Genomic DNA, 21,715 nt, shown 5'->3' on the forward strand with positions numbered 1-21,715 from the left:
AGGAGCATCAAGTTTTGATGGTTAACAAGACCACTAGTTTCAAGAAAAAGGGCAAAGGGAAGAAGGGGAACTTCAAGAAGAATAGCAAGCAAGTTGCTACTCCCGCGAAGAAGCCCAAGTCTGGACCAAAGTCTGAGACTGGGTGCTTCTACTGCAAAGGGACTGGTCACTGGAAGCAGAACTGCCCCAAACATTTGGTGGATAAGAAGGATGGAAAAGTGAACAAAGGTATATTTGATATACAGATTATTTATGTGTACTTTACTAGTGTTCATAGTAACCCCTGGGTTTTGATATTGGTTCAGTTGCTAAGATTAGTAACTCAAAACAGGAATTACAAAATGAATAGAGACTAGTTGAGGGCAAAATGACGATGTGTGTTGGAAGAGATTCCAAGGTTGATAAGATCACCCTCGCATACTCCCTCTACCTTCGGGATTAGTGTTGAACCTAAATAAATGTTATTTGGTGTTTGCGTTGAGAATGAATATGATTAGATCATGTTTATTGCAATACAGTTATTCATTTAAGCCAGATTTGTTCTGTTTTCCATAAATAATACCTTCTATGGTCATACACCCAATATGAATGGTTTATTGAATCTCGATCGTAGTGATACACATATTCATAATATTGAAGCCAAAAGATGCAAAGTTAATAATGATAGTGCAACTTATTTGTGGCACTACTGTTTAGGTCATATTGGTGTAAAGCGCATGAAGAAACTCCATGCTGATGGGCTTTTGGAATCACTTGATTATGAATTACTTGATACTTGCGAACCATGCCTCATGGGCAAGATGACTAAAACTCCGTTCTTCGAAACAATGGAGCGAGCCACTAACTTATTGGAAATAATACATACTGATGTATGCGGTCCGATGAGTGTTGAGGCTCGTGGCGGGTATCGTTATTTTCTGACCTTCACAGATGATATGAGCATATATGGGGTATATCTACTTAATGAAACATAAGTCTGAAACATTTGAAAAGTTCAAAGAATTTCAGAGTGAAGTGGAAAATCATCGTAACAAGAAAATAAAGTTTCTATCATCTGACCGCGGAGGCGAATATTTGAGTTACGAGTTTGGTCTTCATTTAAAACAATGTGGAATAGTTTCACAAGTCACGCCACCTGGAACACCACAGCGTAATGGTGTGTCCAAACATCGTAACCATACTTTATTAGATATGGTGTGATCTATGATGTCTCTTATCGATTTACCATTATCGTTTTGGGGGTTATGCATTAGAGACAGCTGCATTCACGTTAAATAGGGCACCATCTAAATCCGTTAAGACGACATCGTATGAACTATGGTTTGGCAAAAAAACAAAGCTGTCATTTCTTAAAGTTTGCGGTTGCGATGCTTATGTGAAAAAGTTTCAAACTGATAAGCTCGAAACCAAATCGGAGAAGTGAACCTTCATAGGATACCCAAAAGAAACTGTTAGGTACACCTTCTATCACAGATGTGAAGGCAAGATATTCGTTGCTAAGAATGGATCCTTTCCAGAGAAGGAGTTTCTCTCGAAAGAAGTGAGTGGGAGGAAAGTAGAACTTGATGAGGTAATTGTACCTTTGAAAGTGCGTTATATCGACTAGAGGGGGGGTGAATAGGCGATTTTTATGAAAATCTTCAAAACGTGAGAGTTATGAAGACAAACAGTGAAGATTATGCCTATTACTGTGCAGCGGAAGTTAGATTACACTAGGCCAGCCATGGTCATGTATTCAATAGAGTGAAAGCGCAATGACAAACAGCTTCAGTGTAATAAGGATCAGGTAGGAAGAAGTTATGAAGCCAAACAGATCATACATTCATGTTGTGAAGACAAAAGATAAAGCAAACATGCAATGGCTTCACAATGAATAACTGTAAGTAAAAGGAAGTGAAGATGAAACCAGTGACACGTTGAAGACAATGATTTGTTGGACCAGTTCCAGTTGCTGTGACAACTGTACGTCTGGTTGGAGCGGCTAGGTATCTAAACCAAAGGACACACAGTCCCGGACACCCAGTCAAGGACACTTAGTCCAAGACACCCAGTCCTCACCGTTTTCTCCTTGAGCTAAGGTCACACAGACCTCGCGCAATCACTTAGGTAAGTCTTCAAGGTAGACTCCCAAACCTTCACAGACTTCGTTCACTGGCAATCCACAATTTGTCTTGGATGCTCAGAACGCGACGCCTAACCGTCTGGAGGATGCACAGTCCTCAAGTGTAATAAGTCTTCAGATCACACAGACAAGAAGACTTAAGTGATGCCCAATTTACTCTGGCTCTGGGTGGTTAGGGCTTTTCTCCTCACTAGGAATTTTTCTTTCAAAGGCTTCGAGGTGGGTTGCTCTCAAACGACAAAAGCCGTGCGCTGAAATCTGAGAAGCCAACCATTTATGGTTGTGGGGGGTGGACTATTTATAGCCACTTGGCAACCCGACCTGATTTGTCCGAAATGACCCTGGGTCACTAAGGAACTGACACGTGTACCAACGGTCGAATTTTGAACTCACACGGCAACTTTACTTGGGCTACAAGTAAAGCTGACTTGTCTGACTCTGGACAAGATTTGCTCTCATAGTCTTCGCTCGAAGACATAGGATTTGAATTAGGCATCACTTCAGTCATTCTGACTGGTTCTGTTGGACCCCACTTAACAGTACGGTGATTCCTATGACACAACATAAATGAAATAAAACTACGAAGGATCTAAGTCTTCGAGTTCCATAAGCTTCATAGGGAGTCTTCTCATGTCATTGTCTTCAATAGGAATATCTTCATAAACCACCATTGTCTTCAATGTCTTCGTACATTTTTAGGGGTCATCTCTGGTAATAAAACCGAATCAATGAGGGACTTCTACCTGTGTTTTCCTGCAATTCTCACAAACACGTTAGTCCCTCAACTAGGTTTGTCATCAATACTCCAAAACCAACTAGGGGTGGCACTAGATGCACTTACAATCTCCCCCTTTTTGGTGATTGATGACAAACTAGTTGAAGTTTTCAATGGGGAACATAATTTGTGAGATAGTAAAGGAATTTGTCTTCATAAGTTGCAAGGGCTCCCCCTGAAGATGTGCATATAAGTAATTTGCCTTTTGAATGCAAATGCACATGGCAGGTTGTACTTGTGGAGATCCACTTCAACTTATGATGACAATCCACTATGCATGTGAAAGTATATGAAGATAATGACATGCATAATGGAAAATGGACGTCTGCAGTGAGAGATGAGTGCGGAATTTATCGTCGCACAACGGAGTGACAAACAGGTAGCAGACGGCCATCAAGGCTAAGTGTTACAACTCAAAGAAGCAAATGTAGCAAAAACGGGAGTTGTAAGCACGAAGCAAAATGTAGCAAAATATAAAGGCACCCGCCCAAGTGACCCGCTTGAAGTCTATAAACATCATGCTTCTCCCCCTTTTGTCAGTGATGACCAAAAAGGTTTGAAGACATAGAGTTTTCTACGCGTTCCCAGGCGCAGCAGGATCGGTGGAGTTGTTTGGTGGCGGTGCAGATGAGCTTGGTGCAGATTCGACGTGTGTTGAAGCAGGTGGAGATGATGTCGCGTCGTCGTCTTCTTCAATAATCCGGGCAGACACGGTGGCAGCAGAAGAAGAGAATTCTGACTCTTCAAGGGATGGTGTGCTTCGCATCACAGCTCTTCTTGGAGGCATGGAGTCAAATTGGAATCTCTCTCTGAAGCCATCCTCTTGCAGTTCAGCTTCATTGCTCATCATGGTGAGGCCTTTCCAAGTGCGGCGACAGGTCTCGTGTGCGACAAACGCATTCTTGGTTGCCATATTTCTGATGCGATTGACGTCTTGCATGATGCTTCTCATCTGCCGTTTGAGCCAGTCGTGATGCCTATCTTGCTTTTGGTGAAGAGCCACAAGAAGCTCTCGGTCATTGAGTGCTCGAGCGCGCTTCTTGGGTCTCTTGGCAGCTGTGCTGTCAGTGGCTTCAATTGATGCAGGGGCACGTGTGGTGCCAGCCATTGGATACACTCGGGAGAGAGCTTCAACACCTTCAATATTTTGAGTGAAGCTCTGGTGTTCTGCATTTTGAAGACTTAATGGTTGCTTGCCAGGCTCTGGATATATTGCTTCAGCAGATGTGTCCACATCTGGCAAAAATATCCTATGGTTGCGGGCTGAGGGTTGATAGGAGATTGCAGAGTGAAGCTTGATCAGCCTCATAACCCAAGGAGCATAGAACTTTAATCCAAACAGTTTTGAGGCAGACGCTGCAAAGTGACGGATGAAGAGATCCTGTGCATTGAAGCATTTGCCATGAAGAATGCAGAAGATGAGAGTCTTCATTGCACCATCAATTGTTGCATATCGAGAGTGTCCCTTTACAGGCCATAGAGTCCGCCTTATGATGTGATATATTTTTCTGGGCAGGTACTCTAAGTCTTCAACGAAGAACCTAGTTGGATAGGGTGCATTAGGAGGCAGTGGCTTCATTATTGAGAGCATCTGACTCATATCTGGCTCAGGACGCTGAAATATGCTCTCAATTGCTTCAGCATGGAGTTGGCACCCTTCTTCAAAGAATTCGCCAGGAGTGGGAAGGCCGGTAAGCTCAATTAGGTCGAAAGCATTGGCTTCATGATGGATATTGCCTGTCATCCACTCCAGAATCCATGTCTTCGGATCTCTGTTATAGCCTTTGATATGCAAAGTGGCATAGAACTGGAGCAGAAGCTCTTCGTTCCAGTGCTCTTCATCAGTGATAAATGGCAGCAAACCCACTTGCTTGAAGCAATCCAGTGCTTCTTCCAGACCAGGCAGACCAGCAACAGCTTCAACCTCAAGGCGCTTGTGAGGAAAGATGCTGCCTTGGTTGTATAGGATGCATGAATAATAGCTGCGCTGTTGATGGCTCCAGAACCTATCTGATACAATCTGTTCCCTTGAATAAGGGTTCTTGGAGCGGTCGAAAAACGTGTTATCTGCCCTGAAGCCGTTGATGTTGAAGGAACCAGGAGCTGATGCAGGACCTAGGAACCTTGGCAGTCGTGGGATCGGCTTCTGGACCTGGGGTCTGTACGCAATATGATAGTTGAATTGTGGTCCGGCAGCAGACTCAGGCACAGAATGTTCAGGAGCAGTAGCTTCATTGTCTTCTGAGGCTATTGTTGGGTTGGGCTCCACATTTGCTTCGGCGTTGTTTGTGGCAGCCTCAACATTTTCAGACTCAGGCACGTTCTCCTGGAGAACTGCTTCTTGTTGGTGTGGGGGAGTTGAAGCTTGTGGTATCTCTGCATGCTCTTCGGCTGATGCAGCCGGAATATCGTCAGCAGCCTGAGCCCTTGGCCCTTTGCGAAGCCTACGGAATGTAAGCGCCGGTGGAGTTGTAGTGGGTTGGGGCTCATCTTCCTCCTGTGGGCGATCTGCCCACGATGCATCTTGTGTGATTGGCGTCAATGGACGACCAATACTGATCAGTTCGCTTGTCTCAAGCTGAGGAAGGGCTGCATCACCTTGCACATTGTCTTGGAGACCAATGTCTTCAGCAGCGTTGGGTTCGTCTGCTGGAATGTCTTCAGCATTGGGTTCATGCACAGTCAATTGACGATCTGCGTCAGGATAGCGGACGGAGAGGGGTTCAACTGTCAAGGGCTCTGTGGGAGCAGCCCGAGATTTCTTGGTCTTGCGCTTCTTGATGATGGGTTCAGACGGAGAGGCTTCAGAATGTTTTCTCTTCTTAGCTTCAGCCTCTGCAGTCCGTGTCTTCTTGTGCTGTGAGGCGGTTGATCGACTCTTTGGCTTCGAGCCAGTCGTTGCAGCGGGGAAGACAATCGGAGCAGTTTCTGACCTTGGCGCTTCAGGTTCAGGCACAACAGCCTTCTTTTTCTTCTTCGCGGCCATCCTGGGGTCAATGCCGGGACGCCCAAGTGCCTTGAGCTTCTCTGCCTCATTGTAGGCCTGCACGCAGCGATCAGCCAAAGTCTTCATGCGCTCTCGTGAGCCTTGAGCTTCAGCACGCGTCTTCAGAAAGTTCTCTTTCAGCTCGTGCAACATGATCTTGAAGTTTTTCACTTCTTGCACGCTGAGCTTGGCCACGTGCTTCTTGAACTGAGCCTTTTCATAATCAATTTTCTGCTTCAGTTCTACAATTCGCTGGGCTATTGCAAGTTCTGAAGCAATTGCACCTTGAAAGGCAACGTTGAGGCCTATGGGTAGCTGCAGATCATCGAAGCTTATGTCTGGTGTGTCAAACCATTCATCAATGAAGCTGTGGATGACGGCGACATCAAATAGAGGCAGATTGTTGAAGATTTCAGCCTCCTCCTTGCTCTTGATGAGCTACTCAAGTGCGTCATCTCCAAGATCTTCATCGCTTGATAGATCAATGTTTTCGCAGCGCAGAACGGCAGCAGCTGTGAGCTCTTTGCCTGTGTGTGGCTGAGGCTTCTTGGCTTCTTGGGGCTTGGAGACTCGTGATATGTCTTCAGACTGCACACTGGCTTCAGGAGGTGCAGTTGCCAATGGCTTCGCTTGTGAGATTTTGGGAGAAGCGGCTGGCTTTGAAGCTTTTGGAGCTTTTGGCTTCTTCTGCTTTGGCTTCGGAGCAGCAGGGGCGTCATCTGACTCAGTATCTGCTGGAGGGTCATTCACAGCAGTCCCTTGGACTAGGATGCGAGTGATGAGACCTGCAAGATTTGCATACAGCCCGATGATATTGGGATCGGCGTCGCGTGTGCCATCTGCCCTTGGTGAGGAGGGACCAGGGTTGAAGTCAAGCCCAAATTTCTTCTTATTTATCTTCGCTGATTGTTGTGCAAACTGAAAGTTGCGCTTGAAGAGATTATCATCGCGGCACCAGAGAAGTGATGACGGATGTGCTTCAGCTGGCTTTGGTCCTCTCACCATGCATGGATAGAAGCCTTGAGCAATAGCTTCGACTCTGGACCTGGGTACGAGATTTTTGTATAGTACGTCTCCCCACGGTCTCTTGATGGCGCACTTCTCCGCATATTCCTGAGTGACGAAGCGGTAGTGGAACCATTGCTCTGCCCAATATCTTCGAATCCATTGGATTCGTGTCTTGCGCTGACCATAGCTTTCTTCAGGATCAGTTTTGTACATCTCTGCCAATTCATCAGGCAGATCTTTGGATGTTTCACCACGTCGCTGTCTGCCTCCCTTCCTTGCTGCTGTTTCTGAAGCCATGAATAACTTGGAAGGCTTCAAGATGTTCAAAGGCTTCAAAGGCTTCCTTTTGCAAGAACTGGCTTCAGGAGAGTTGATGTGATGCTGCAAGTACTCTGCAAATGAATGCAGACTATGAGAACCAAAGGATTCTCCCACGGACATGTACCTGTGACAGCATTAAGGTGCGAGGGAAGGGGAAGAGGTCATATGCATTCTCAGAAGATTTTGAAGATAAATTGGTTTAGAAGACATAGACCTCATTGTGCGAAGACATTCACTCACAGATAAGAAGTTGGTTCTAGATTTGTACGAACCCACAGATCAGTACAAGTGAGGAATCTAACTACCTTATGAAGCACAAGTGAATATACTAGGCATGTCATGAGATGTAGCGAGATAACTAACTGATGTGAAGAGAAACTCCTTATGGCAGAAAGTGACTGAACTATGGGATCAAAAGAGGCTGTAAGAAGAGGTTTTATTTACCACACTTGGAACTGCTAGACGAAGTGAGAGTTGAGGTCGAGCAGTTCGATTCTCCGTGCCCTAACTTGGCGACGGAAGACACCTACGGCGACGGCGGAGAGAGCGATGTCCGCTGTCGGCGTGAAAACAGCGTCGGAGAGGTTGCGGCAGTGAGGCGCTTCGTCGCCGGCGTCGTCGAGTGCTAGCGGTGGCGCTAGGGTTCATGCGAGGGTGGAAGAAGGAGATAATGACCGCAGTGAATCGTGTATTTATAGGGATAGAGGCGGCACTGCGCTATTACGCAGGTACCCCTGGCGGTTCGCGTTTGAGGCACGCGTGGCCAGTTAGAGGAAGATTGGGATTTGTTCCACGTCCCACGCACGCCTAAATTGTCGGGCGGTCGTTCCTGCTTCTCCGGATATTATGTGGAGGACTGAGCATTAAAAACGGACTTTTATGGTTGTCACTATGTCTTCAGCTGACAAGGACACAGTGAAGACATTTGACAGTTTCAACAGAATGCATATGACTTGGAGAGATAGAGTTTGAGATAGAAAGCATAGAGAGGTTAGGGTCCGATCACATTCACTTAGTTCAAAAGATTCAACCCAGAAGACATAGCTATAAGTGAATGCTGTAGAGGACAGAACATTAGTGCATATATATCCATTTAATCAACGCAGTGAAGATAATTATGAAGACATATTGAGAGTGAAGCCAAACCAAATGTGAAGACATTGAGAGGTAACGCCATGAGAGAAACACTTCAAAATGGAACGTTTGGTGGTGGCGTTACCCACCGTATAGGAAGTATTAGACCCAGACACGGCGCACAATTATCGTGGCGCTCCGAAGTCAAATTCCACATTAATGTATTCACACTTAGAATGTATGTCTTCATTGTTTGAAGATATACGCTACTTCGTGTGTTGCACATCTAAGTCATCAATATGCGTAAGTGTTAGGATGTGTGCCTGATCACAGGACATTTGAGGATTCCAAGATATTTAGCTCACACCGTAACTTGCAAAATCTCTTCTCATCCAAGGGCTTGGTGAAGATATCTGCCAATTGCTCTTCAGTGTTGACGTGTATGATATCAATGTCTTCCTTCACAACATGATCTCTGAGAAAGTGATGACGAATTTCAATGTGCTTTGTCTTCGAGTGCTGAACTGGGTTGTTGGCAATCTTGATGGCGCTTTCGTTGTCGCAGTAAAGTGGCACTTGCTTCAGATGAATGCCATAATCCTTGAGTGTTTGCTTCATCCACAGAAGCTGAGCGCAGCAAGATCCAGCAGCAATGTATTCAGATTCAGCAGTGGAGAGTGATACACAGTTCTGCTTCTTTGAAGACCAACATACAAGTGATCGTCCTAGAAAGTGACATGTGCCTGATGTAGACTTGTGATCAACCTTGTCACCAGCATAATCAGCATCCGAAAATCCAACCAAATCAAACTCTGAGCCCTTTGGATACCATAATCCTAGAGTTGGGGTGTGAGCCAAATATCGAAGAATTCGCTTCACAGCTAAGTGATGTGACTCCTTTGGTGTCGCTTGAAATCGAGCACACATGCAAACACTAAGCATGATATCTGGCCTGGATGCACATAAATAAAGCAAAGACCCAATCATGGAGCGGTATACCTTTTGATCGAACTCTTTACCATTGTCGTCGGGACCCAGATTATGCTTGGCTGGCATTGGTGTTGTGAAGCCTTTGCAGTCTTGCATACCGAACTTCTTCAGGCACTCTTTAAGATATTTCTCTTGAGATATGAAGATGCCGTTGCGTTGTTGCCGTATTTGAAGACCGAGCAAGAACTTCAGCTCCCCCATCATGGACATCTGATATTGCTCTTGCATCATGTATCCAAACTCTTCACTATACTTCTGATTGGTGCAGCCGAAGATAATGTCATCCACATATATTTGGCACACAAACAGTTCACCATCATATGTCTTCATGAAAAGAGTGGGATCCAGGGAACCAGGTATGAAACCTTTGCTTTTCAGAAAGTACTTGAGTGTATCATACCAGGCCCTAGGGGCTTGTTTGAGGCCATACAGTGCCTTGTTGAGCTTATATACCATATCAGGATGTTTTGGATTTTCAAAGCCAGGTGGTTGTGCAACATACACTTCTTCTTCAATCTTGCCATTGAGAAAGGCACTTTTCACATCCATCTGATAGAGAAGTATGTTATGATGATTTGCATAGGCCAGCAGTATGCGTATGGCTTCAAGCCTAGCCACAGGAGCAAATGTTTCATCGAAGTCAATGCCCTCCACTTGAGTATATCCTTGAGCAACGAGACGAGCTTTGTTTCTGACAACTTGACCATGCTCATCTTGCTTGTTGCGGTATATCCATTTGGTGCCTATTATGTTGTGCTTCCGTGGATCAGGACGCTTAACCAGTTCCCATACATTATTCAGCTCAAACTGTTGAAGCTCTTCTTGCATAGCTTGAATCCATTCAGGTTCCATGAAGGCTTCTTCAACTTTCTTGGGTTCTGATATTGAGACGAATGCGAAATGCCCACAGAAGTTTGTTAGCTGAGTTTCCCTTGCACGAGTGAGTGGACTAGGTGCATTGATGCTGTCAAGTATTTTGTCAATTTGTACTTCATTTGCAACACGAGGATGTATAGGGCGAAGACTTTGCTCTTGTTGATCTGTGTTGTCATTTGGAGGTATATCTTCAGGCTGAGCATTGTCTTCATGTGGATCAGGTGCTGAGATGATAAGTTCTTCTTCAGGATGAGCTTCAGAAGGTACAATTTCTCCAGTTCCCATAAGCTTGATTGATTCATTTGCTGGAACTTCATCTAGCACATTTGGCAATTGCTCTCTTTGTGATCCATTGGTTTCATCAAATCGCACATCCACTGTTTCAACCACTTTGTAGTGGAAGAGATTGAAGACTCTGTAGGAGTGCGAATCCTTTCCATATCCAAGCATGAAGCCTTCATGTGCTTTTGGTGCAAACTTTGAGGTGTGGTGTGGGTCCTTGATCCAGCATTTTGCGCCAAATACTCTGAAGTAACTGACATTTGGCTTCTTGCCAGTTAGGAGCTCATAATATGTCTTGTTCAGAAGCTTGTGAAGATAAACACGATTGATTGTATGGCATGCAGTATCAATGGCTTCAGTCCAGAATTTTCTTGGAGTCTTGTATTCATCTAGCATTGTTCTGGCCATCTCAATGAGTGTTCTGTTCTTGCGTTCGACGACGCCATTCTGCTGTGGCGTGTATGGAGCTGAGAATTCATGTGTGATCCCCAAGGTGTCCAGATATGTATCAAGGCCAGTGTTCTTGAATTCAGTGCCATTGTCACTTCTGATGTGCTTTATCTTGGCGCCAAAATTGTTCATAGCTCGATTTGCGAAGCGTCTGAAGACATCCTGCACTTCAGTCTTGTAAAGGATTATGTGCACCCAAGTATATCTAGAATAATCATCAACAATTATGAAGCCATAGAGGCAAGCAGAAGTAGTAAAAGTTGAGTAGTGAGTGGGACCGAAAAGATCCATGTGAAGCAGTTCGAAAGGTTGAGTAGTGGTCATGATTGTCTTCGAAGGATGTTTTGCCCTTGTCATCTTTCCTGCTTCACAGGCACCGCATAAGTGATCTTTCTTGAACTTGACGCCCTCGATGCCTATGACGTGCTTTTTCTTCGCAAGGGTGTGGAGGTTCCTCATGCCAGCATGCCCAAGCCTTCGATGCCAAAGCCAGCATTCTGAAGCTTTTGCAAGAAGACATACTGCAAGTTGTGGTCCTGCTGAGAAATCTACCACATACAAATCACCTTTCCTATACCCTTCAAACACTAGAGATTTGTCAGATTCCATTAGCACCAGGCAGCGATATTTGCCAAACATTACAATCATATTCAAATCGCAAAGCATTGAGACAGACATTAAGTTGAAGCCAAGGGATTCAACAAGCATGACTTTATCCATGTGTTGATCCCTTGAGATTGCAACTCTACCTAGACCCAATACCTTACTTTTACCAGTGTCAGCAAATGTAATGTGGCTCTTGTCGGATTGACGTAAAGTTGAGTCCATGAGAAGGCTTCTTTTGCTAGTCATGTGATTTGTACACCCACTGTCAATAATCCATTCTGAAGACTTTGAAGTCACTGGTGTCGTACCCTACAGTGCAGTTAGGGGGATAGGCTTCACGAAGGGTATTGTGAAGCATAAACATTTGACGAACCAGTGGATTATGAAAACTTAGATCCAGATTAGGACTAATAGGGAGAATAGCATGCGATTCAGGAACGAAGTACATAATGATGCCATTTGGGCAGTTTATCTTGCGCCCCACAAGATTTTTATGGTCCCCAGCAATATCATCAGAAGATTTTGTTTTTGTGCTGGAGACCTTTCCCTGCAAAAGAGAGTTAAGCTTTCTTAACCACCCAAATCTTCAAGGGTGGCTTAGAAGCTATAAGTCTAAGTGCAGCATCTGAGAATTTTGGCTTTGAAGCCTTAGCAAACAGTCTAGCAGGGGGACAATAATACTCATAGGCATAGGCAGAATAATTTTTGGTCATATGAACATGACGGTTCGATGAACCGCTCTCATATTCATATGCCTGAGTATGGTTTCCCTGCAAAACATTTGCGTTAGTGTGACTCAGGTGAGTCCTCTGTCTGTATGAAGCCTTTGGACCGAGGTTTGTCTTCTTCAAGTGAGGTGTCATGAAGACATTCACAGGAAGATTTTCCAGACATGTTTTCGGAACCTAGATCTTCTTCATAGGCGGTCCATTCCTGTAGTTAGTACCAATGTACCTGGCAAACACTTCACCATTCTGATTCTTAAACAGTTTATAGTTTGCATCAAAGGATTCATCAATGATAATAGGGTTAGCACAAGTGAAGCCAGATAAATTGGATGGATCTGCTGAAAGTTCCTTTGCAAAAACCCATGTGGTTTTGGGGTACTGCTCAGGTTTCCAGTAAGAGCCATCTGCATTAATTTTCCTCACGAACCCAACACCCTCTTTCCTAGGGTTTCGGTTCAGAATCTGCTTCTTAAGGACATCACATAGTGTCTGATGCCCTTTCAGACTTTTGTACATCCTGTTTCAAGCAATGTCTTCAACCTAGCATTCTCATCAGCAATAGCAGTGGTATCCTCAGAAGAGGGGTTAGTTACCACGTTAACAATCGAAGATATTGCAACAGTAGTAGCAGTGGAACATTCAGCAACAGAATTAGCATTATCATGCTCAATGCATTTAAGACATGGTGGTTCAAATCCTTCCTGAGCGGGACTGATCTGTTCGGAGCGAAGTGACTCATTTTCCTTTTGAAGATCTTCATGATCCGCTCTCAACTTCTCAAGATCTTTCTTCTTTTGAAGATAATCATAGGAGAGCTTTTCATGAGTAGTTGAGAGAGTCTCAAGACGATCTTCAAGTTCCTGATACTTAACGTGAAGATTTTTTATGTCTTCAATTAAGGATTCAAAACGAGTCATTTTGGCACCCAACAGATCATCGCTTCTGTCTAACAGTTTTTGAATATGTTCCATGGCTTTCTGTTGTTCAGTTGCAATTTTAGCAAGTGTTCTGTAGCTAGGTTTTGAATCACATTCAGAGTCATCGTCACTAGATGTTTCATAGTGAGTAGTACGTGTGTTTACCTTGGCACCGCGTGCCATGAAGCAGTAGGTAGGAGTGGAGTCGTTCTTGTCATTTGCGTCGGTGTCGGTGTTGCAGTCATTGTCTTCAGTGTTGAAGATGGACTTGGTGACGTATGCTTTAGCCAGACTCGCAATGCCAGAATCAGACTCCTCCTCAGACTCGACCTCTGCCTCCTCAGATGCGGACTCCTCCTCTGAATCCATCTCCTTGCCAACAAACGCACGTGCCTTGCCAGATGAGCTCTTCTTGTGTGATGAAGACTTTGATGAAGACTTGGAAGAAGATTTTGAGTATTTCTTCTTTTTCTTGTCGTCAGAATCATATTCTTTGCTCTTCTTCTTCCTTCCGTTCTCATTTTCCCACTGTGGACACTCAGAAATGAAGTGTCCAGTTTTCTTGCACTTGTGACATGTTTTCTTCTTGTAGTCATGAGCAGAAACTTCATCATTCCTTGAGCTTGATCGTGAAGATTTTCTGAAGCCTTTCTTCTTGGTGAATTTTTGGAACTTCTTCACTAGCATTGCAAGTTCTCTTCCAATGTCTTCAGGATCATCAGAACTGCAGTCAGATTCTTCTTCAGATGACGAGACAGCTTTTGCCTTCAAAGCACGAGTTCGCCCATAGTTTGGACCGTAGATATCTCTTTTCTCAGAAAGCTGAAACTCATGTGTGTTGAGCCTCTCAAGTATGTCAGATGGATCGAGTGTCTTGAAATCAGGACGTTCTTGAATCATCAGGGCCAGGATGTCAAATGAACTATCAAGTGATCTCAGCAGCGTCTTGACGATTTCATGTTTGGTGATCTCAGTGGCACCGAGGGCTTGAAGCTCATTTGTGATGTCAGTGAGCCGGTCAAATGTGTGCTGGACATTCTCATTGCCATTTCGCTTGAAGCGGTTGAAGAGGTTGCGAAGAACACTGATTCTATGATCTCTCTGGGTTGAGATGCCTTCATTGACCTTGGAGAGCCAGTCCCAGACTAGCTTTGATGTCTTCAAGGCACTCACACGGCCATACTGTCCTTTGGTCAGATGACCACAGATGATATTCTTGGCAGTAGAATCCAGTTGAATGAACTTCTTGACATCAGCAGCAGTGACACCTTCTCCAGCCTTGGGAACGCCGTTTTCGACGACATACCATAGGTCGACGTCAATGGCTTCAAGATGCATGCGCATCTTATTCTTCCAGTAGGGATATTCAGTTCCATCGAAGACGGGGCAAGCAGCGGAGACTTTGATTATCCCTGCAGTCGACATTGCTAAAACTCCAGGTGGTTAAACCGAATCACACAGAACAAGGGAGCACCTCGCTCTGATACCAATTGAAAGTGCGTTATATCGACTAGAGGGGGGGTGAATAGGCGATTTTTATGAAAATCTTCAAAACGTGAGAGTTATGAAGACAAACAGTGAAGATTATGCCTATTACTGTGCAGCGGAAGTTAGATTACACTAGGCCAGCCATGGTCATGTATTCAATAGAGTGAAAGCGCAATGACAAACAGCTTCAGTGTAATAAGGATCAGGTAGGAAGAAGTTATGAAGCCAAACAGATCATACATTCATGTTGTGAAGACAAAAGATAAAGCAAGCATGCAATGGCTTCACAATGAATAACTGTAAGTAAAAGGAAGTGAAGATGAAACCAGTGACACGTTGAAGACAATGATTTGTTGGAACAGTTCCAGTTGCTATGACAACTGTACGTCTGGTTGGAGCGGCTAGGTATTTAAACCAAAGGACACACAGTCCCGGACACCCAGTCAAGGACACTTAGTCCAAGACACCCAGTCCTCACCGTTTTCTCCTTGAGCTAAGGTCACACAGACCTTGCGCAATCACTCAGGTAAGTCTTCAAGGTAGACTCCCAAACCTTCACAGACTTCGTTCACTGGCAATCCACAATTTCTCTTGGATGCTCAGAACGCGACGCCTAACCGTCTGGAGGATGCACAGTCCTCAAGTGTAATAAGTCTTCAGATCACACAGACAAGAAGACTTAAGTGATGCCCAATTTACTCTGGATCTGGGTGGTTAGGGCTTTTCTCCTCACTAGGAATTTTTCTTTCAAAGGCTTCGAGGTGGGTTGCTCTCAAACGACAAAAGCCGTGCGCTGAAATCTGAGCAGCCAACCGTTTATGGTTGTGGGGGGTGGACTATTTATAGCCACTTGGCAACCCGACCTGATTTGTCCGAAATGACCCTGGGTCACTAAGGAACTGACACGTGTACCAACGGTCGAATTTTGAACTCACACGGCAACTTTACTTGGGCTACAAGTAAAGCTGACTTGTCTGACTCTGGACAAGATTTGCTCTCATAGTCTTCGCTCGAAGACATAGGATTTGAATTAGGCATCACTTCAGTCATTCTGACTGGTTCTCTTGGACCCCACTTAACAGTACGGTGATTCCTATGACACAACATAAATGAAATAAAACTACGAAGGATCTAAGTCTTCGAGTTCCATAAGCTTCATAGGGAGTCTTCTCATGTCATTGTCTTCAATATGAATATCTTCATAAACCACCATTGTCTTCAATGTCTTCATACATTTTTAGGGGTCATCTCTGGTAATAAAACCGAATCAATGAGGGACTTCTACCTGTGTTTTCCTGCAATTCTCACAAACACGTTAGTCCCTCAACTAGGTTTGTCGTCAATACTCCAAAACCAACTAGGGGTGGCACTAGATGCACTTACAACCTTCTCCTGAATTGGAAAGTAATTCATCACAAAAATCAGTTCCAGTGATTCCTACACCAATTAGTGAGGAAGCTAATGATGATGATCATGAAACTTCAGGTCAAGTTACTACCGAACCTCGTAGGTCAACCAGAGTACGATCCGCACCAGAGTGGTACGGTAATCCTGTTCTCGAGTTCATGTTACTTGACCATGACGAACCTATGAACTATGAGGAAGCGATGATGAGCCCAGATTCCGCGAAATGGCTTGAGGACATGAAATTTGAGATGGGATCCATGTATGAGAACAAAGTGTGGACTTTGGTTGACTTGACCGATGATCGTCGAGCCATAGAGAATAAATGGATCTTCAACAGGAAGATGGACGCTGATGTTAGTGTTACTATCTACAAAGCTCGACTTGTCGCAAAAGGGTCTCGAAAAGTTCAAGGTGTTGACTACGATGAGATTTTCTCACTCGTAGCGATGCTTAAGTCTGTCCGACTCATGTTAGCAATTGCCACATTTTATGATTATGAAATTTGGCAAATGGATGTCAAAACTGCATTCCTTAATGGATTTCTTAAAGAAGAGTTGTATATGATGCAACCAGAAGGTTTTGTTGATCCTAAAGGTGCTAACAAGGTGTGCAAGCTCCAGCGATCCATTTATGGACTGGTGCAAGCCTCTCGGAGTTGAAATATATGCTTTGATGGTGTGATCAAAGCATATGGTTTTATACAGACTTTTGGAGAAGCCTGTATTTACAAGAAAGTGAGTGGGCACACTACATCCTTTCTGATAAGTATATGTGAATGACGTATTTTTGATCAGAAATGATGTATAATTTTCTGGAAAGCATAAAGGAGTATTTGGAAGGAGTTTTTCAAAGAAAGACCTCGGTGAAGCTACTTACATATTGAGCATCAAGATCTATAGAGATAGATCAAGACGCTTGATAGGTTTTTTCAATGAGTACATACCTTGACAAGATTTTGAAGTATTCCAAAATGGAACAGTCAAAGAAGGAGTTCTTGCCTGTGTTGCAAGGTGTGAAGTTGAGTAAGACTCAAAACCCGACCACGGCAGAAAATAGAAAGAGAATGTAAGTCATTCCCTATGCCTCAGTCACAGGTTCTATAAAGTATGCTATGTTGTGTACCAGACCTATTGTGTTACCTCACCATGAGTTTGGCAAGAGGGTACAATAGTAATCCTGGAGTGGATCACTGGACAATGGTCAAAGTTATCCTTAGAGGACTAAGGAAATATTTCTCGGTTATGGAGGTGATAAACAGTTTGTCGTAAAGAGTTACGTCGATGCAAGCTTTTACATCAATCCAGATGACTCTAAGTCTCAATCTGGATACATATTAAAAGTGGGTGCAATTAGCTAGAGTAGCTCCATGCAGAGCATTGTAGACATAGAAAATTTGCAAAATACATACGGCTCTGAATGTGGCAGACCCGTTGACTAAACTTCTCTCACAAGCAAAACATGATCACACCTTAGTACTCTTTGGGTATTAATCACATGGAGATGTGAACTAGATTGCTAACTCTAGTAAACCCTTTGGGTGTTAATCATGTGGTGATGTGAACTATTGGTGTTAAATCACATGGCGATGTGAACTAGATTATTGACTCTAGTGCAAGTGGGAGACTGAAGGAAATATGCCCTAGAGGCAATAATAACATTGTTATTTTATATTTCCTTATATTATGATAAATGTTTATTATTCATGCTAGAATTGTACTAACCGGAAACTTGATACATGTGTGAATACATAGACAAAACACCATGTCCCTAGTAAGCCTCTACTAGACTAGCGCGTTAATCAAAGATGGTTAAGTTTCCTAACCATAGACATGTGTTGTCATTTGATGAACGGGGTCACATCGTTAGGAGAATGATGTGATGGACAAGACCCACCCGTTAGCTTAGCATAATGGTCATTTAGTTTTAATTGCTATTGCTTTCTTCATGACTTATACATGTTCCTCTGACTATGAGATTATGCAACTCCCGAATACCGGAGGAACACCTTGTGTGCTATCAAACATCACAATGTAACCGGGTGATTATAAAGATGCGTGTTTCTGATGGTGTTTGTTGAGTTGTCATAGATCGAGATTAGGATTTGTCACTCCGTGAATCAGAGAGGTATCTCTGGGCCCTTTTGGTAATGTACATCACTATGAGCCTTGCAAGCAATGTGACTAATGAGTTAGCTATGGAATGATGCATTATGGAACGAGTAAAGATACTTCCCGGTAACGAGATTGAACTAGGTATGAGGATACCGATGATCGAATCTCGGGCAAGTAACATACCGATGACAAAGGGAATAACGTATGTTGTTATGCGGTTTGACCGATAAAGATCTTCGTAGAATATGTAGGAGCTAGTATGAGCATCCAGGTTCCGCTATTGGTTATTGACTGGAGATGTGTCTCGGTCATGTCTACATAGTTCTCGAACCCGTAGGGTCCGCACGCTTAATGTTCGATGACGATTTGTATTATGAGTTATGTGATTTGATGACCGAAGTTCGTTCGGAGTTCCGGATGAGATCACAGACATGACGAGGAGTCTCGAAATGGTCGATGCATAAAGATTGATATATTGTACGATGTTATTCGGACACTGGATGAGTTCCGAGAGGTACCGGATAATTATCGGAGTGCCGGAGGGTTGTCGGAACCCCCCCGGGGAACTAATTGGCCTTCATGGGCCTTAGTGGGGAGAGAGAAGGGACACAAAGGGCTAGCCACGCTCTCCTCCTCCTTGGGTCCGAATTGGACTAGGGGAATGGCGCGGCGCCCCCCTTTCCTTCCCTTCCCCCTCTTCCTTCCTTCTTCCCCCTTCCTCCAGGTGGAATCCTACTAGGACTTGGAGTCCTAGTAGGACTCCCCTCTCCTGGCGCGCCCTACAGGGGCCGGCCGGCCTTCCCCTCCCCTCCTTTATATACGGGGCAGGGGGCACCCTAGAACACACAAGACTTCTCTTAGCCGTGTGCGGTGCCCCCCTCCACAGTTACACACCTCGGTCATATCGTCGTAGTGCATAGGCGAAGCCCTGTGCTGGTAACTTCATCATCACCGTCGCCACGCTGTTGCACTGGTGGAACTCTCCCTCGTCCTCAACTAGATCAAGATATCGAGGGACATCATCGAGCTGAACGTGTGCTGAACACGGAGTTGTCATATGTTCGGTGCTTGGATCGGTTGGATCGCAAAGACGTTCGACTACATCAATCGCGTTACTAAACGCTTCCACTTTCGGTCTACGAGGGTACGTGGACACACTCTCTCCGCTCGTTACTGTGCATCTCCTAGATAGATCTTGCGTGATCGTAGGTAAAATTTTGAAATACTGTGTTCCCCAGCATTACCCATAGAAGAGGGTTTGGATAATTGATCAAGAAACATTTAGCATCATGCTTGCAATGTTCTTGTTGATGTTCAGAGTACCACATTCATGCTTTGGGTTAGTAATGATATGGTGTTAAAGTAAAAATAGGGTCTGAAGATCACAAGAGATACAAAGGAACAATTTCAAGAATAACAAGTGATAACCCACAAGTATAGGGGATCGTTTGTAGCCTTTTTCGATAAATAAGAGTGTCGAACCCAACACGGAGCTAAAGGTAGAACAAATATTCCCTCAAGTTCTGTCGACCACCGATCCAACTCTACACACACTTAACGTTTGCTTTACCTACAACAATAATAAAACTGGAAGTACTTTGCAAGAATAAAACTACGAATAAACTGCAAGATAATAAAAGTAGATAACTTTTGTCACACAAGAAAGTCATTTGTCCCTATGTGATCGATAACTAGACTGGTGATCATTATTGCAATTTTATATGAGGGAGAGGCATGAGCTAACATACTTCCCGTACTTGGATCATATGCACTTATATTGGAACTCTAGCAAGCATCCACAACTACCAAAGATTATTATGGTAAAAGCCAACCATAGCATTAAGTATCAAGCCCTCTTTACTCCCATACGCAACAACCCACTTAGTCGGGTGTGTGCTTCTGACACTCATGCCACCCACCATAAGAGAATCATGAATGTATTGCAACACCCTACAACAGGGAACCCTCAAGTTTGCGCGACACGGAGGGCACCGTAGGACAACACCAAAATAAAATATACAACTCAAACCAATCACGATCATCAATCAACCATAGGACAAAACAGATCTACTCAAACATCATAGGATAATCACATATCATTGGATAATAATATATTGTGTTGAGCACATGTTTAAGTAGAGAATTGTGGCGGGAATAGAGATGTTACACCGCTGCATAGAGGGGAGAAAGTTGGTGTTGACGGTAGCAAGGTTGTTGTTGTAGATCGCCATCATGATCCTTGCCCCGGAGGCGCCGGAGAGAGGGGGAAAGAGCCCCCTGTCAGTGTCAAAACCGGCAGATTTCGGGTAGGGGGTCCCAAACTATGCGTCTAAGGATCGAAGGTAACAGGAGGCAGGGGACATGATGTTTACCCAGGTACGGGTCCTCTTGATGGAGGTAATACCCTACGTCCTGCTTGATTGAGGTAATACCCTACGTCTTGCTTGATTGACTTTGATGAGTATAGGGGTTACAAGAGTTGATCTACCTCGAGATCATAATGGCTAAACCCTAGATGTCTAGCCTGTATGATTATGACTGCCTCTATGGACTAAACCCTCCGGTTTATATAGACACGGAGGGGACTAGGCTTGTACAGAGTCGGTTTACAAAGAAAGGAATCTTCATATCCGAACACCAAGCTTGCCTTCCACGCCAAGAAGAGTCCCATTCAGACACGGGGGAAAGCCTTCCATCTTGTATCTTCACGGCCCACCAGTCTAGCCCACGTCACATAGCCTGGACGCCCGGTGACCCCCTAATCCAGGACTCCCTCAGTAGCCCCTTAACCAGGCTTCAATGACGATATGTCCGGTGCGCAGATTGTCTTTGGCATTGCAAGGCGGGTTCCTCCTCCGAATACTCCAAAGTAGTTGATCAAAAGAACTATATCTGGCTCTGTACAATAGTTACAACCCTAGGCCACGAGGGCAAAATACTTTAAACGAAAATAGGTTATGTCTTCTGACAACTTTTTCGGCGAGGTATTGTGTTCTGGCCTTATTATTATTTCAAACCGTTTTCCAGCCTCCCGCCTCGCGTTTCGAGACGTGGTATTCATTGACACGTCTTGTCAAAGTAGAGATCGTGTCCCCTTATTACGGGATTCTCATCAATACATATTTGGGTAATCCAACCGTGCCACTCGCATGACTCCTGGGGAGTACGCGAGTTTTAAGGCTCATGGGGGGACGCTTGATATTCACTGCCTTTATAAGGAGACAAGGATCCACCTTTTTACCCCACGCCTTCTTCCTCCTCAGCCCATCTGCTCTCGAGCTCCAGCGCCCAAGCTTCAACCCTTTCCGTCCCCAGCAAACGCTCCAACCATGTCCGGATCTGGAGCACAGGGCAAGTGGATGGCCTTCTCTGTCACATAGGAGCACATCAAAGAACTTCGGGAAGCGGGGTTTTTAGCCAAGGAAATCGCCCATCAGCTCCCTGCCAAAAAGCAGACCATTCCCACACCAGAGCCCAATGAGAGGGTAGTATTCATCCCCCACTTCCTTCGCGGGCTAGGGTTTCCTCTCCACCCTTTTGTCTGCAGACTCATGTACTATTACGGCTAGATTTC

This window comes from Triticum urartu, chromosome 3A (assembly GCF_056163025.1).
Source record: "Triticum urartu cultivar PI428250 chromosome 3A, HENAU_Tu73, whole genome shotgun sequence".
Lineage (NCBI taxonomy): Eukaryota > Viridiplantae > Streptophyta > Magnoliopsida > Poales > Poaceae > Triticum > Triticum urartu.